Here is a 16,468-nt window from a genome sequence, read left to right on the forward strand (position 1 = left end):
TACCAGAGCCCCCGACAGATTCATCACCACATTCAACAGCCATCTTATATTATTCGCGAGATGCCTGCCCTTCACGTAACCTGTTTGATCTTCTGCCACCAGCCCCAGGACACACTCCTCCATCCTCCCTGCCAACAACTTAGCCAATACTTTCATATCCGTGTTCAATACTGATATGGGCCTATACGACCCACATTCCACCGGGTCCTTCCCTTTTTTCGGGATTAGTGTGATTACTGCCTGCGTCATCGTCTCCCACAACTCCCCCTTCTCCAGTGCTTCATTAAACTCCCCAACAGATGTGGTGCCAGGTCCATCGCAAATTCCTTCTAAAATTCCGCAGGATACCCATCCGGCCCAGGGGCCTTCCCCGACTTCATACCCCTGATACTATCCAGCACCTCCCTCATCCTCAGGGGTTCCTCCAACGCCTGCCTCTTTGCTTCCTCCACCTGGGGAAATTCCAACTTGTCCAGAAACAGTCCCATGTCCCCCTCCTCTCCTCAGTTGGTGTGCCAGCATGCAGCTCGCCTTTCCCCCATACTCATATTGCAACCCCCTTGCCCTACTGCCCTCCCCATTGTCAGCCTGTCAAACTGCCCCTGCAACTTTTTCCTCCTCGCCAATCCTTCCACGGTGTGCACCCTCGAATATTCCCTGTCCACCTCCACTATCTTGCTCACATGACGGTCATGTTCCTCCCTCCTTTCCCTATCCGAACGAACCTTAAACAAAATAATTTCCCCCCGGACCACTGCCTTCAGTGCTTCCCAGAAAATGGCTGCCGACACTTCCCCATTCTGATTCAACTCCACATACTCCTTAATTGCCGCCCGCATCTGATCACAAAAACCTCCATCCGCCAACAACCCCGAGTCAAGCCTCCACTCCGGCCTCTGCTCTCGTCCCAATCTAAACCGAATCTCCAGCCAGTGGGCCGCATGGTCCGAGATAAGAATCCCCGCATACTCTGCCCCCTCCACCCCGACCAAAATCTCCTGACTCACTACAAAATAATCAATCCTCGAATACACCTTATAGACGTGTGAAAAGAAGGAATACTCCCTTCCCCCTGGGTTCTGAAAGTGCCATGGCTCCACCATACCCATCCTCTCCATAACCGCCCCCCAGCTATTGTGCAAATTTGTTAATGTTGCTTGGGTTTCTTCACGTTCTTCTTCTGTATTGATATAATCACCATCAAAACAATTGAACTAAAACGCATGTGTAATTTAAAATATGATGTTTCTCGTTGCCAACCAAGTGCAATATGTCTCGTGGCTCCCATCAGTGATGAAATGAACCAGCAGGCACCATGGAATCCTGTTTCAGAGGCTCCCAGACACACACCCAAGCCCTTTTAAAGAGAAACATACAGCTCTTAGTGACTGGATTGGGATTTGTGTTGGGTGGGGGTTGGTAGTTACACTGCTGACAGATATCACTGTCCTCTCACTGGTCAGGGATTGGCATGAAAATAGATGGCAGAAAAGGCCAGTATTTGAGGAATAGGAAAGGGAAATAGAAAAATTTAGATGGCAGCATTCAGTTGAATAAACAATCTCACTTCTCTCGTATGCAAGCTTTAAATATTTTGAGCTTTAAATATTTTTGTTGGTGGCATCCTTTCATCTGTGAAAGGATGCCACTTGAACACAGCAAAGAATGCATATTGTTTGGGCTTCTTCATTTGATGCAGCTTTGCTGATGACTGTGAAGGCCAATCCGATAGAGACAGGTTCTGCCACAAGCCCTGCACGTGAAGCCGCCAAGTGTCATTGTGGGTAGTTGTTTTTGGACTTGGTGCTATTGCCTAGCCACTGATCATCATGGTGATATATGTCAGCCCATAGGTGGTGTCGTATTTCCCTCTTTCACTAGCTGGAGAGTCTGAAGTGCAATGGTCAATGTTTTAGGACCTTTAAGTTGCACTTGTAAGAATCCGTGAAGTGGAGCTTGGGCAACCTACTGGTTGTCTGGATGTGGCTACCTCCCCATATAGCAGGCCTTTGGGTATGCGACTGTCTTCCATTCAGTGGATGTATCCAATCCACCGAAGCTAATTCCGATCGATTTAGCCCACACACTTGGGAGCTATGAGAGGACTGCTGCATTTGTAAATTTGTCTTGCCAGAATATACCCATAACACACCATGTATATCAGAGGTGAAAAATGTTGCGCTTCTTTTGATAACTGTAAGTTGCCCATGTTTCAAAGCCATATTGCAAGGTGTTGAGAAATCAGGCTTTATAAACAGTAAACTGGGCGAGGTGGAGGTGCAGTGGTATTGACAGTGGACTAGAAATCCAGAGACTCCGGATAATACTCTTGAATCCCACCGCAGCAGGTGGTGAAATTTGAATTCAATAAAAATCTGGAAAAAAACAAAATCTCGTGATAACCACAAAATTATTGCCGATTGTCATAAAAACCCATCTGTTTCTCTCATGTCCTGTGGGGAAGGAAATCTGCTGTCCTTACTTGGTCTGGCCTACATGTAACTCCAGACCAACAGCAATATGTTTGACTCTTAAATGCCCTCTGAACAAGGGCAATTGGGGATGGGCAATAGATGCTGGCCTAGCCAGCCACTCCCACATCCCATGAACGAATAAATAAACCATCAGTTTGATTCTAAGGGTCAGCTTGGTGTTATCCCATGTGTATTTCCCCAGTCAGATAAGGGTATTTGTTGCGTTTGTGTACATATCGAGCTCTACATCAAGGGACAGACTGTCTGCACTGTGAACCCAAAGTAGCAGAATTTGTTAACTACTTCCAGTGGTGTGATTAGGATTATTTATTCTTATGCCTAGGTTTTCTACTTAATAAATGGAGATCTGCAGCACAAAGGGAGCATTCAGCCAGTTCATGGCTAGAGCAATTCAGAATTAATTTCAGTTGCCTTGCATCTTCCTTTGCTTCAGTTCTTGATTTGTCGATATTCCTTTTTAAAGGTGCAATGATCCCTCCCTGTGGCAAAGTACCCCATGCTTCAGTAAATAAATTTCTCCCCAGCTCTGTCCCCACTTGCTGTCTGCTTTCCTTCCCCATGCACCCCCCAAACCTATTTTAGCATTTTGCTGCTGATGCTCATTCTTGTTGGCAGATCTCTGATAGCTCACCACATGGGAATTATTTTTGAGTTGAACCCAGTGAGTGTTGACTGGCAATTTGTCTAAGGAGGGCATCTCTGCTAAGCCAATCCTAAGGTTTGCCCACATGCATTTTCTAATGGGACCATTTGATTGTGAGCATAGATGTGGACCTTGGCTTATATTTTTCTCAATGATCCCTCCCTTAACGGGCGTTAAGACGATCTATCTGCTGATCCGACTTATATGAGATAACTGCACGGACAAAGAATGAATCTGGGACCTTCTCGATCGATATGGTTCTCTGCCTTGAACAATTTAACCATCCTCTGGTAGTGCAGAAACCCTTCTTTCCACATGTGAAAGGAAGGGAGAAAAATAAGGACTTGCATTTATATAGCAAACTTCAAAACCTCAAGATCATGCAAAGAACTTTCGTGAAATACTTTTGAAGCGTAGTGACCCTTGTAATAATAGGAAATGTGACTTTCAAAATTGCACCTATTAAGATCCCTTGAACAGACAGATAAATGGCCAAATATTATTAAATTTCTTAGTGATGTTTACTGAGGGACAAATATTTTCCAGACACCGGGGAGAACAGCTGCTTTTCAAATAGTGCCCATGGGATCTTTTGCATCCAACAGGGAATTAAATAATCTTTATTTGTGTCACAAGTAGGCTTACATTAACACTGCTGTGAAGTTACTGTGAAAATCCCACAGTCGCCACACTATGGCGCGTGTTCGGGTACACTGAGGGAGAATTCAGAATGTCCAATTCACCTAACGAGCATATTGTTCAGAAATTGTGGGAGGAAACCGGAGCACCCGGAGGAAACCCACGCAGACACGGGGATAACATGCAGACTCCGCACAGACAGTGACCCAAGCTGGGAATCGAACCGGGTCCCTGGCACTGTGAGACAACAGTGCTACCCACTGTGCTACCGTACACCTATCCTGTCATAATTTTAAAGCCATGTATCAGGTCACCCCTCAGTCTTCTCTTTTCTAGTCAGCTTAATCTTTCCTGCTCAATACATCTTCTCATTTCATGATATCATCTTTGTGAATCTTTTTTGTGCCTTTTCTCGTGATTCTACACCCTTTTCATAAAATGGAGACCAGAATTCCTCACAGTGTTGCAAGTTGGTCCAACCAAGGTTAAATGCAGGTTTAACATAATCTTTACTTTGTATTTCCATCCCTCTAGAAATAAACTCCAGTGCTGTATTTGCCTTTTTCTGTTCACCTGCATTCCTAGTTTTATGATTTGTGTATCTACCTGTAAATTCCTTTGTGTCTTTTTAAATTAATTTGTCAATTAAGTGCTTATTTTGCCAGTTTATTATGGGTGTCTTGAATTTTTCCCACCATCTTCTTTGGGTTGTTTTCCTATGCACATTTCTTAGTAATCACCAAACAATTCACATTCTAGAAAAAATAAATATGGATCACCAAGCTATTAAGCAAGAACATAATTCAGTCAGGATAGGCTTGACAAAGGCAGAACCTGTCAGACACCACAAGTGACCTTTAAGTACATGTTGTAGAACTGTTCATTGTACATAGACAGTCTTCTCAAAGGCAAACTGTCATTCAAATATTTCATGCATATAAAGATTCAATACTTAAAAATGTCCAAATTTGATAAGTCATTCCTCCTTCAGCAGGAATCCACACAGAACAAGTGAAAAGGGCACTTGGTAGAGCACATACCAACCCCACACTTTGTTAACTCAATGTTACAATAATGATGCAGCTCTTCCTTGGTGCTTTCCTCTGCTTGGTTAATGCCCTGCAATACAAAGCTGAAAAATATTTATTTTAATTAAGAGCTTCCATCTCACTGAGGAAGCTTCAGGTCAATCCACATTCAACAACCTGCTCTGAAAGCTCTGTTCACATGTTTGACAGCTGTGACAATTTCCACAGCAGCAGCTGAGACAATCAGCAAGATTCCAATTTATACAACCTACAATATTCTAATTGATAGATCAATTTTAAAAAAATAAGTTTAGAGTACCCAATTATACTTTTCCAATTAGGGGGCAATTTTAGTGTGGCCAAACTACCTGACCTGCACATCTTGGGGCGGCACAGTAGCACAGTGGTCAGCACTATTGCTTCTCAGCACCAGGGACCTGGGTTCTATTCCCGGCTTGGGTCATTGTCTGTGTAGAGTCTGCACATTCTCCCCCTGTCTGCGTGGGTTTCCTCCAGGTGCTCCGGTTTTCTCCCACAGTCCTACGATGTGTAGGTTAGGTGGATTGGCTATTCTAAATTGTCTTTCGTATCCAAAAAGGTTAGGTGGAGTTACTGGGATAGGGTGGAGGTGTGGGCTTAGGTAGGGTGCTCTTTCTAAGGGCTGGTGCAGACTCGGTGGACAAATGGCCTCTTTCTGCACCGTAAATTCTATGATCTTTGGGAAATCGATGCAGACACAGGGAGAATGTGCGAACTCCACACAGCTGACCCAGGGCCAGGATTGAACCCAGTCCTCACTGCCGTAGGCAGCAATGCAAACCGCTGCGCCACCATGCTGCCCATTGAAAAGTCAATTTGTCCTATCTCTCAATATTTGATTTGATTTGATTTATTGTCACATGTGCCGAAGTACAGTGAAAAGTATTTTTCTGCGGCCGAGGAACGAACACAGTGCGTACATAGAACGTACAAGAATAATCAACAGAGAACATTGACAAATGGTACATCGACAAAACAGTGATTGGCTACAGTGCAGAACAAGGGGCCAAACAAAACAAATGCTTGAGCAATGGATGCTTTAAATAATTCCAGGTTCCGAAACTGCATATTTCTCACAAACAAATCAGTTTTTCCTTGGGCCGTACCCTATCTATTTAGAAAGTTTTGTTGAAATCTGCACCATTAGCTTTTGAGATATGTCATTTACAGACTAACCGGGCTGAAAACATTACCTCTTCCGCCACCATCTCTCCTCTCCCCTCATCCACCACCCCACTTCAGTGGCAGAGAAGACAACCCACACCATTCTTTAAGGAATAGTCCATTTGTCCTGTCTCCAAATGTTAACACATCCTTTTTTAAAAATCCAGGATCTGGATATGCATCTTCACCAAAAACTAATTTGTTCTTTTGTGTACCAGGTTTCAATTAAATATATTGTTTCAGTGCAAACAGACTAACAAGTGGGTGAAAACATTACCTCCACCCATATTCAGTGGCAGAGGTAATTACAAAAATGCAGTAATCGCTATGGATCAGGTAGCTGCTCCTTTTCTGATAAATGTTTCAGGATTTTTCTGAAAGATCTGAACCAAAAACCATTTGAGGGAAGTTAACTAACAGACAGACTGGTTTATATGTCACTTTGATGAACCTACTTCAGCAACTAACTGTTACTGCATCATCCTGTGAATGACTTTATCCTTGAATAAGATTTGTCTGACAGAAAAGTGTAGAGTGTGAATATCATTCAGAAATGACATGAGCACCTAATGGAAGCCCTATCTCAATAATGCCAAGTTCAATTACAGCCCCATTAAGCTAGCTTTCCATTTCACCCAGAGCACGTGATCCAACATTAGTTGGTGCACAGAGGCTCTCGTCAGTTTACAGGAAGTGGGAGCTGGTCTACAGGAGCTGACCTACATACAAGGAAACATTTTGCCTGCAAGATGGTACATTTGGCACTGTAGCCCCTCCGTAATGGCACACTGGCCAAGTCTGCAGGGGGGCCTGAACCCCTGACACAGCAGCAAGAGTCCTCTCAAATGAGTCAAATTGGAATTTGGCTCCCATGTCCACACTGGGTAACTTACTGAACATTGATAGAAATATGGAGCAAAGTCACCCAAGTTCAACAGATGAACTGTGCAGAGCAGGAAGGTGTCAGGAATGCTACATTTGACCTCGCATGAGAAAGATCAGTTTGGATTCTTGCCCCAGACCTCTTCTCAGTGACTCTTGCTGGGAAGATTGGTAATTGGGTGAGGGAACGATGCCTTCCCTGATCTGAATGGTTGCTGACTCCTGAGCTTCAGACTCAAACTCAAAAGACTGGCTGCTTGGGTGATGTTGTACTTCATGGAGAATCAGCACCTTCAGGAGAGTTGCTAGTGGGTGGTGATGTATGTTGGGTTTTGAAAAAAATGAAAATCGCTTATTGTCACAAGTAGGCTTCAAATGAAGTTACTGTGAAAAGCCCCGAGTCACCACATTCCGGCGCCTGTTCGGGGAGGCTGGTACAGGAAATGAAATGAAAATCGCTTATTGTCACAAGTAGGCATCAATGAAGTTACTGTGAAAAGCCCCTAGTCGCCACATTCCGGCGCCTGTTCGTGGAGGCTGGTACGGGAATTGAGCCGTGCTGCTGGCCTGCCTTGGTCTGCTTTAAAAGCCAGCTATTTAGCCCAGTGTGCTAAACCAGCCCAGGGTTTTATAGAGCAGTCTTCCTTTAAACAGACGACATTAAACTTTCTTAGTCAGTTCCCCAGGATCAAGGATGACTTGCTTCTACTCCGGTTCGATGGTTCTGAAATGGCTGGCAAGTCCAAGGTGCAATCTGCCAGATTCTGCCATATGTGGGGCAGCTGGTGCTTGAACAGTTGGGTAGATGGTCTGTTTGTAGGTGTGTACATTCCCTCCAATGCCTCAACTCCACCTCCGCATATCCCTGACGAGAGTCTCCCAATGTGCTTGGTGCTCTCCCAAATGAGCCTTCTCCATTTAGGTCAGTCACAAGTCAGGGTCTCCAATGTGACAGCAGGTATGTTTGATAAAACAGTTGCCAGCCAAAACGTCAAATGGCGTGGAGCAAAGTCAAAGCTTTGAGAAAGGATTTTTGAAGTAACAACAACTTATATCCATATAATGTTTTTAACACAAAAGCCCCAAGGTGCTTCCCAGAAGCGTTATAAACCAAAGTGTGACACTAAGCCACATAAGGAGGTATTAGATCAGATGACTAAAAGCTTGGTTGAAATTAGCTTTTAAGGAGTGCCTTATAGGAGGTAAGCGAGGTCAAAAGGTGTAGGGAGGGGAAATCCCCGAGCTTGGTGCCTAGGCAACTAACAACATGGCCTCTAATGGTTGAGCAATTAAAATTTAAGATGCATAAGAGACTGGAATTTGAGCTGCACAGACATCTCTGAGGCCAACAACCTATCTTTGATTCCATTTCAAGAGCTTTTCAGTGAAGTTCATGGTGCCACAGGATGCTCAATGTATTGTGGCCATTGGGGACTCTTTGAAACCTGAGCTTTATGGGCTGACTTTCAAATAATGAATAGGGGCAATAAATAGATGTCTGTTAAAAATCTTGCATTCCCAAACCAACCCCTTCAGATGAAAGGCAGGAGTGAAGCCTTTGAATTTGTGCGTTGCAGTAAGCATTGATTAAGCACCTTGTGACATGTTGTTTGCTCAAAAGAGGCTTCTGATTGAGGGCATGGGATGCGTTTGATCTGAATTTACAGTGCAGAAGGAGACCATTCAGCCCATTGAGTCTGCACCGGCGCTTGGAAAGAGCACCCCACTTAAGCCCACACCTCCACCCTATCCCCGTAACCCACCCTAACCTTTTGAACATTTAGGGGCATTTTAACATGGCCAATCCACCTATCCTATGGGAGGGAATAGGAGCACCTGGAGGAACCAACGCAGATATGGGGAGAAAGTGGAAACTCCACACAGACAGTCACCCAAGGCCGGAATTGAATCTGGGTCCCTGGAGCGGCGAGGCTGCTGTGCTAACCATTGTGCCACCGTGTTGCAGCATAAGCATTCAGCACATTTTCTTATTGCTTATTCCATTTTGAAGTCACTGATCCGTAGTATAGTTCAAAACGGTGCTTCATAATGTATGGAAAACCTTGGAGCAAGTCACACATTGAGAAGTCTATAAATTTGAGATAGGGATCCCATACTTTTTGGAATGCATCTGGTTTAGAATGGAGTATGCAAGTTAGGAACTCCAAAAGGATACATTCCGTGATAATTTGATGCCAATTCTGAACTGAAGGATAATTATTGCTAATCCATGAGCAAAGAATGTTGTTCTGTTCCACAACGGTTCAGAAGTTATACAATCTTTTTTCATTAGTGTCAATTATTCTCCTATGGGAGACCCAAAATTAGGAAAAAGGACCAAATTCTACAGCTGTAGGTAATAATCTTCTCAAGCTTTTTAAGTATACCAGACCAGTAGGGTTGAATTTTAGGATTTGACATAGGACCACACACGGTGAATGTAGTCACCCTCAACTACCTTGTGGTTTCGCACAAGGATATAGCAGGGTAAAACCTGTGTCTTAAGCTTGGTGGGAGATGACTTCCGGGTGCGGCTATGCAGAGCTAGGTCGCATATTCGGCAGCTCCTGCTTGGAACGGACTTTTGGGCTCTTTTACAGGGCCCCCACGGCATTTGTTTGACATTTCCCGGTGTGGGAAGAAGGCGGCAATATTCCCCCGACAGTGTCCCCCAGGAAGGGTATGTCTCTTGGTTGCCAGACACACGCAGAAACAGTGAAAGATTTGGCTGCAACTACAGGATAAACAGGGCCTCTTCCAGCATGCAGGCGGGGGAAGGGCAAGCTTAAAGCTGCAAGCTGACCTGAGGGCCTGTATCAAAGGTGAATTCTAGCAGCAGAGGGAACAACTGTGAAAAGACCTCATCAAGGCCACTGAAGGGACTTCCGGTTGCGGTGATGCCTAGCTAGCCGCACGCTTCGGCGGCTCCAGCTCCGACGGACCTTCGGGCTCTTTTAAGAGCCTCAACGGGGAATTTTTCGACGACGCAACCCGGTGTGGGGCGTGTGAGAAGGGAGTCCCCCCCCAAACGAAGGAGGAAAAAACCGGCGGCGGCGGCTGCAGCGCGAGGAATCGTCGACCAAAGGGTCAGAAAGAGAGAAGTACAAGATGGCGGCGGAGAAAGCGCAGGCGACATGGGGGCCTGAGCATGAAATTGTGAGACGGTGCGTGGAGCTGCTGAAGAGGGAGGTGCTGACCCCGTTGCTACAGGCAATTGAGGGGCTCAAGGAGACATTAAAGACCCAGGAGACAGAGCTCCGTGTGGTGGAGCAGAAGGTGACAGATATCGAGGACGAGATCCTGGGCCTGGCGGTTAAGACACAGACGCACGAGGCACTTCATAAAAAGTGTACTGAAAGGATCGAAGCCCTAGAAAATGGAGCGCGAAGGAAGAACCTTCGGATACTGGGTCTCCCTGAGGGTGTGGAAGGAGTGGACTGTGGAGCGTACGCAAGTACGATGCTGAGCTCACTGATGGGTGCTGAGGCCCCTACGGGCCCCTTGGAGGTGGAGTGGGCAAATCGGATTCCGGCGAGAAGACCAAAAGCGGGAGAACCACCCAGGGCGATAATCGTGCGATTTTACCGCCTTAAGGATAGAGAAGAGGTCCTGAGATGGGCTAAAAAGGTGCGGAGTAGCAGATGGGAGAATGCAGTGGTACGGGTATACCAGGATTGGAGTGCGGAGGTGGCGAGAAGGAGGGCGAGCTTCAACCGAGCCAAAGAGGTGTTGCATAAAAGGAAGGTGAAGTTCGGGATGCTGCAGCCGGCAAGACTATGGGTCACGTATCAGGAGAGACACCATTATTTCGAGACGGCGGAGGAAGCATGGACCTTCATCAAAGAAGAGAAATTGGATCGGAACTGAGGGACTGATGCTGCAGGAAATGTTATTGTTAATGTTACGGTGGAAGTTAATTGAGAAGTAAACAGGGAAGGGGGGAGACATTGGGGAAATGTGGGCGCCGGTGAGGGGGGAAAGACGGGACATAGTTGGAGAATGGGGAAGGGGAGGGGGAGGGGAAAGGGAGCTGCGCCATAAGAGGCGGGTCAGGTAAAGGGATGTTCCCGCACCAGAAAGAATAAGGCGGGAAGACAGGCGCAAGGCGGATGGGAGTTCCCCACATGGGGAGGTCGAGGAGTGAGCAGGAGTAGCCGGGGTCAGTTGAAGTCAGCTGACTTACGGAAGTAATATGGGGGGAGCAATCAAGCTAGAAAGAGATCTAGCGGGGAGGGGAGGAGGGAGGGAGAAGGGGGGGGGGGACAACTGGGTTGCTGCTGCGGAAATCCAAAAGGAAATGGCTAAAGAGTGGGTGGGCGGGGATGGTGTGCGACGCTGGGGGAGCGAGCGGGAGCGAGCGGGAGCGCGGAGGCGGGATATGGGACTGGCCTAGAGAAGGTAATGGCTAGTCGACACGGGAGGGGGGCAGGTAGCCCCCTAGTGAGGCTGATCACGTGGAACGTGAGAGGCCTGAACGGACCGATAAAAAGGGCCCGAGTGCTCGCGCATTTGAAAGGACTAAGGGCAGACGTGGTTATGCTCCAAGAGACGCACCTAAAGGTGGCGGACCAAGTTAGGCTAAGGAAAGGATGGGTGGGACAGGTGTTCCACTCAGGACTGGACGCAAAGAATAGAGGGGTGGCCATTTTGGTGGGGAAACAGGTCGCATTTGAAGCAAAGAACATCGTAGCAGATAGCGGAGGTAGATATGTAATGGTGAGTGGCAGGCTGGAGGGAATGGAGGTCGTGTTGGTTAACGTGTATGCCCCAAACTGGGACGATGCGGGATTTATGAGACGGATGCTGGGGCGTATACCGGACCTGGAGGTAGGAAACTTGATTTTAGGAGGGGACTTTAATACGGTGCTGGACCCGGGGCTAGATAGATCCAGCTCAAGGACCGGAAGAAGGCCGGCAGCGGCCAAGGTACTTAAGGGGTTTATGGACCAAATGGGGGGAGTGGATCCATGGCGATTTCTTAGACCTAGGGCTAGGGAGTATTCCTTCTTCTCCCATGTCCATAAAGTGTACTCCCGGATAGATTTTTTTGTTTTGGGAAGGTCGTTGATCTCTAGGGTGGAAGAAGCTGAGTACTCAGCCATAGCGGTTTCGGATCATGCCCCACATTGGGTGGACCTGGAATTAGGAGAGGAAAGGGAGCAGAGAACACTCTGGCGATTAGATGTGGGACTGATGGCGGATGAGGGAGTGTGTGCAAGAGTGCGGGGGTGTATTGAGAGATACCTGGAGGTCAATGACGACGGCGAGGTCCCTGTGGGAGTGGTATGGGAAGCACTAAAAGCGGTGGTCAGAGGAGAGCTGATCTCCATTGGGGCCCACAAAAGGAAAACAGAGGCCAACGAAAGGGAAAGATTACTGGGGGAGATTTTAAGGGTGGATAGGGAATTTGCAGAGACCCCGGAGGAGGAATTGTACAGGGAGAGGAGACGACTCCAGACGGAATTTGACCTTCTGACCACCAGAAAGGCGGAGGTACTGTGGAGGAAGGCACAGGGGAGGAGGTATGAATATGGGGAAAAGGCGAGTCGCCTGTTGGCTCATCAATTGCGAAAGAGGGCAGCAGCGAGGGAAATAGGAGGAATTAGAGACGAAAGGGGAGACACGGTGCGAAGGGCAGGAAAGATAAATGAGGTGTTCAAGACCTTCTATGAGGAACTGTATAGGTCTCAACCCCCAGAGGGAGAGGAGGGGATGCGGCAGTTCCTGGACCAATTGAGGTTCCCGAAAGTGGAGGAGCGGGGGGTGGTAGGCCTGGGGGCACCGATTGGGGTGGACGAGGTTATTAAGGGACTGGGAAGCATGCAAGCAGGGAAGGCCCCAGGACCAGACGGGTTCCCGGTGGAGTATTACAGAAAATATGTGGACTTGTTGGCCCCGTTGATGGTGAGGACGTTCAATGAGGCCAGGAAAGGGGGGACTCTACCCCCGACGATGTCGGAGGCGACGATATCGTTAATTTTGAAGAGGGATAAAGATCCGTTGCAGTGCGGGTCCTATAGACCCATTTCATTGTTGAACGTGGACGCCAAATTGTTGGCAAAGGTGCTGGCATCGAGGATAGAGGACTGTGTCCCGGGGGTGGTGCACGAAGATCAGACAGGGTTCGTAAAAGGGAGACAACTGAATGTTAACGTGCGACGACTATTAGGGGTGATAATGATGCCCCCAGTGGAGGGGGAGGCAGAGATAGTGGCGGCAATGGACGCAGAGAAGGCATTTGATAGGGTGGAGTGGGAGTATTTATGGGAAGTGTTAAGGAGGTTTGGGTTTGGGAACGGGTTTATTAGCTGGGTTAGACTTCTTTATGGGGCTCCAACGGCAAGCGTAGTTACAGGTCGACATAGATCGGAGTATTTCCGACTATATAGGGGAACAAGACAGGGATGCCCGCTGTCTCCATTGTTGTTCGCGTTGGCAATTGAACCTCTGGCCATGGCGTTGAGAGACTCCAGGAAATGGAGAGGGGTGATTAGAGGGGGAGAAGAACACCGAGTCTCGTTATATGCGGATGACCTATTGTTATACGTGTCGGACCCAGCGGGGGGAATGATAGAGGTTATGCGAATTTTGAGGGGGTTCGGGGATTTCTCGGGGTATAGGCTAAACATGGGGAAGAGTGAATTATTTGTGATACATCCAGGGGACCAGAGTAGAGAGATAGAAGGCTTGCCTCTAAGGAAAGTGGAAAGAAACTTCCGATACCTGGGGATTCAGATCGCTAGGAGCTGGGGAACCTTGCACAGACTTAATCTGACACGGTTGGTAGAACAAATGGAGGAGGACTTCAAGAGGTGGGACATGCAGCCTCTATCGCTGGCGGGCAGGGTGCAAGCAATTAAGATGATGGTCGTCCCGAGGTTCTTATTTGTATTTCAATGTCTCCCTATACTAATCACTAAGACCTTTTTTAATAAAATAGACAGGAGCATCACGAGCTTCGTGTGGGCAGGGAAAGTTCCGAGAGTAAGGAGGGGGTTCCTTCAGCGTAGTAGGGACAGAGGAGGATTGGCACTACCGAACTTGGGCGATTACTATTGGGCCGCCAATGTGGCAATGATACGTAAATGGATGATGGAGGGTGAGGGAGCGGCGTGGGAAAGACTGGAGAGAAAGTCCTATAAAGGGACGAGTTTAGAGGCGCTGGTGACGGCGCCGCTACCGATCTCACCTAAAAAGTTTACCACGAACCCGGTGGTGGCGGCAACATTGAATATCTGGGGACAGTGGAGGCGACAGAGAGGGGTGCGGGGAGCCCTGGTGGGGTCCCCAATCAGGAACAACCATAGGTTCGCCCCAGGAAGAATGGATGGAGGATTTCAGAGCTGGTTCCAGTTGGGAATTAGGAGGGTGGGAGATTTATTTATAGATGGGACTTTTGCGAGCTTGGGAGCATTGGAGGAAAAGTATAAGTTGCCCCGGGGAAATTTCTTGAGATATATGCAGGTGAGGGCATTTACTAGACAACAGGTGAGGGAATTTCCATTGCTCCCGACACAGGGGATACAGGACAGGGTGCTTTCAGGGGTGTGGGTCAGAGAGGGCAAGGTGTCAGAGATTTACCGAGAGATGAGGGAAGAGGGGGAGGAGTCGGTGGGCGAACTAAAAGGAAAGTGGGAAGAAGAACTAGGGGAGGAGATAGAGGAGGGTATGTGGGCTGATGCCCTAAGCAGGGTAAATTCCTCTTCCTCATGCGCCAGGCTTAGCCTGATTCAATTTAAGGTGCTACATAGAGCACACATAACGGGAGCAAGATTGAGCAGGTTCTTTGGAGTGGAGGACAAATGTGGGAGGTGTGGCGGGAGCCCGGCAAACCACGCACATATGTTTTGGGCATGCCCGGCACTGGAAGGGTATTGGAAGGGAGTGACGGGAGTGATTTCGCGGGTGGTGAAGGCCCGGGTCAAACCAGGCTGGGGGTTAGCTCTATTTGGAGTTGCGGAAGAGCCGGGAGTGCAGGAGGCGAAAGAGGCCGACGTTGTGGCCTTTGCGTCCCTAGTAGCCCGGCGCAGGATCCTACTCATGTGGAAGGAGGCGAAACCCCCCGGACTGGAGGCCTGGGTAAATGATATGGCGGGGTTCATTAAACTGGAGCAGATAAAGTTTGCCCTGAGAGGATCGGCTCAAGGGTTCACCAGGCGGTGGCAGCCATTTCTCGACTACCTAGGGGAACGTTAGAGGGAAGACAGATGACCAGCAGCAGCAACCCAGGGGGAGGGGGGGGGGGGGGGGGGGGGGAGGGGGGGTTTAGTTTAGGTCAAAGATAAAGGGGTTTTGTTACTTGTGTATTGTTTAAAATTTCTGTATTGTTATTGTTGCGTTTGCTTTGTAAGAGGGGAAAAATTGTTGTTTGGGAAAAAAATTTCAATAAAACATTTATAAAAAAAAAAGCTTGGTGGGAGATGCAGAAATATTTTAAATTGAGTCTCTTTAATTCTATTCCACAATAAAATTTTATTAGCATATTCCTAGACATTACCCCAGGTCTTCTCGTCAATACTGACTGCAAAGCATTTTTCCCAAGACCGTAGTGATTCTAATATATTCGCACAGGATCTAGAGCACAGTATCATAAAATGAACTAATTAATTGCTCAGGTGAAGGGAATCTTTTTTATGCAGTGCAAGATTCTAATGCTGGGGTGTGGAAGCTTTTTAACTTTGGTGTCCAGTATTGTGTGTCAGCACGCTATCAGTAGTTAGGTATAACCCTTGGTAGGAAATTCCCTCTGTCTTCACATTTAACTCCTGTTGCATTGCTGTAATATTTTCTTCTCTTGCACAAGCCAGCTTACTAATGTCCTTTCGGGAAGGAATTTGCCATCCTTCCCTATTCTGGCCTACATGTGACTCCAGACCCACAGCAATGCGGTTGACTCTTAACTGCACACTCAAGAGTAATTAGGAATGGGCAATAAATGCTGGCCCAGCCACCAATGTCCATGTCCCATGAACGAATAAAGAAAACCTTAAGACCATAACAAAATGAATTATTGTGGACCGAGTGGTCACATGATGTGGTTACAAAAAAGGGCCACGTGTCAGGAGCGCAGGGGTTTTCCCAAGGAGCACGGACTGAATACAAACATGAAGTAGCTGCCGAAGCCCTAGTTTCACAGCTTGAAGAACCAAGTGTACTCTAAGCAATAATTCTATTTTCCCTGTCCACCGACGCTGCCAGACCTGCTGGGTTTTTCCAGTATTTTCTGTTTTTGTTTCCGATTTGGGCTTCTGCGGTGTTTTACTTTTATTCAGGAAGATATAGACAGACTGGTGAAATGGGCAAACAAATGGCAGACATAACTTAGTACAGAGAAGTGTGAAGTGATGCATTTTGACAGGAAGGATGAGGAGAGACAATATAAGTCCAATGTTACAATTTTAACAGCGTTGTAGGACACCTGGGGTGTACGTGTATTTGAAGTTGACAGGGTAAGCTGAAAAGCCAGTTCTAAAGGAAAATTATTCATGGTTATGTGAAACAGTTGGGAAGTGGGACTAATTGGACAGCTGCTTCAAAGCACATACCAGGCACAATGGACTGGTGACATGGTAGCACAG

The 16,468-nt window shown here is 47.4% G+C and overlaps 1 protein-coding gene across 8 annotated transcripts in view; it reads left to right on the forward strand.

Annotated features, from left to right (window-relative positions):
- The window catches only part of abi2b (abl-interactor 2b), a 249,954-nt gene that overhangs the window by 161,570 nt on the left and 71,916 nt on the right, over positions 1-16,468 (forward strand). The gene's annotated exons all lie outside the window — the stretch shown is intronic.

This window comes from Scyliorhinus torazame, chromosome 2, assembly GCF_047496885.1.
Source record: "Scyliorhinus torazame isolate Kashiwa2021f chromosome 2, sScyTor2.1, whole genome shotgun sequence".
In the NCBI taxonomy this organism is placed as follows: Eukaryota; Metazoa; Chordata; class Chondrichthyes; order Carcharhiniformes; family Scyliorhinidae; genus Scyliorhinus; species Scyliorhinus torazame.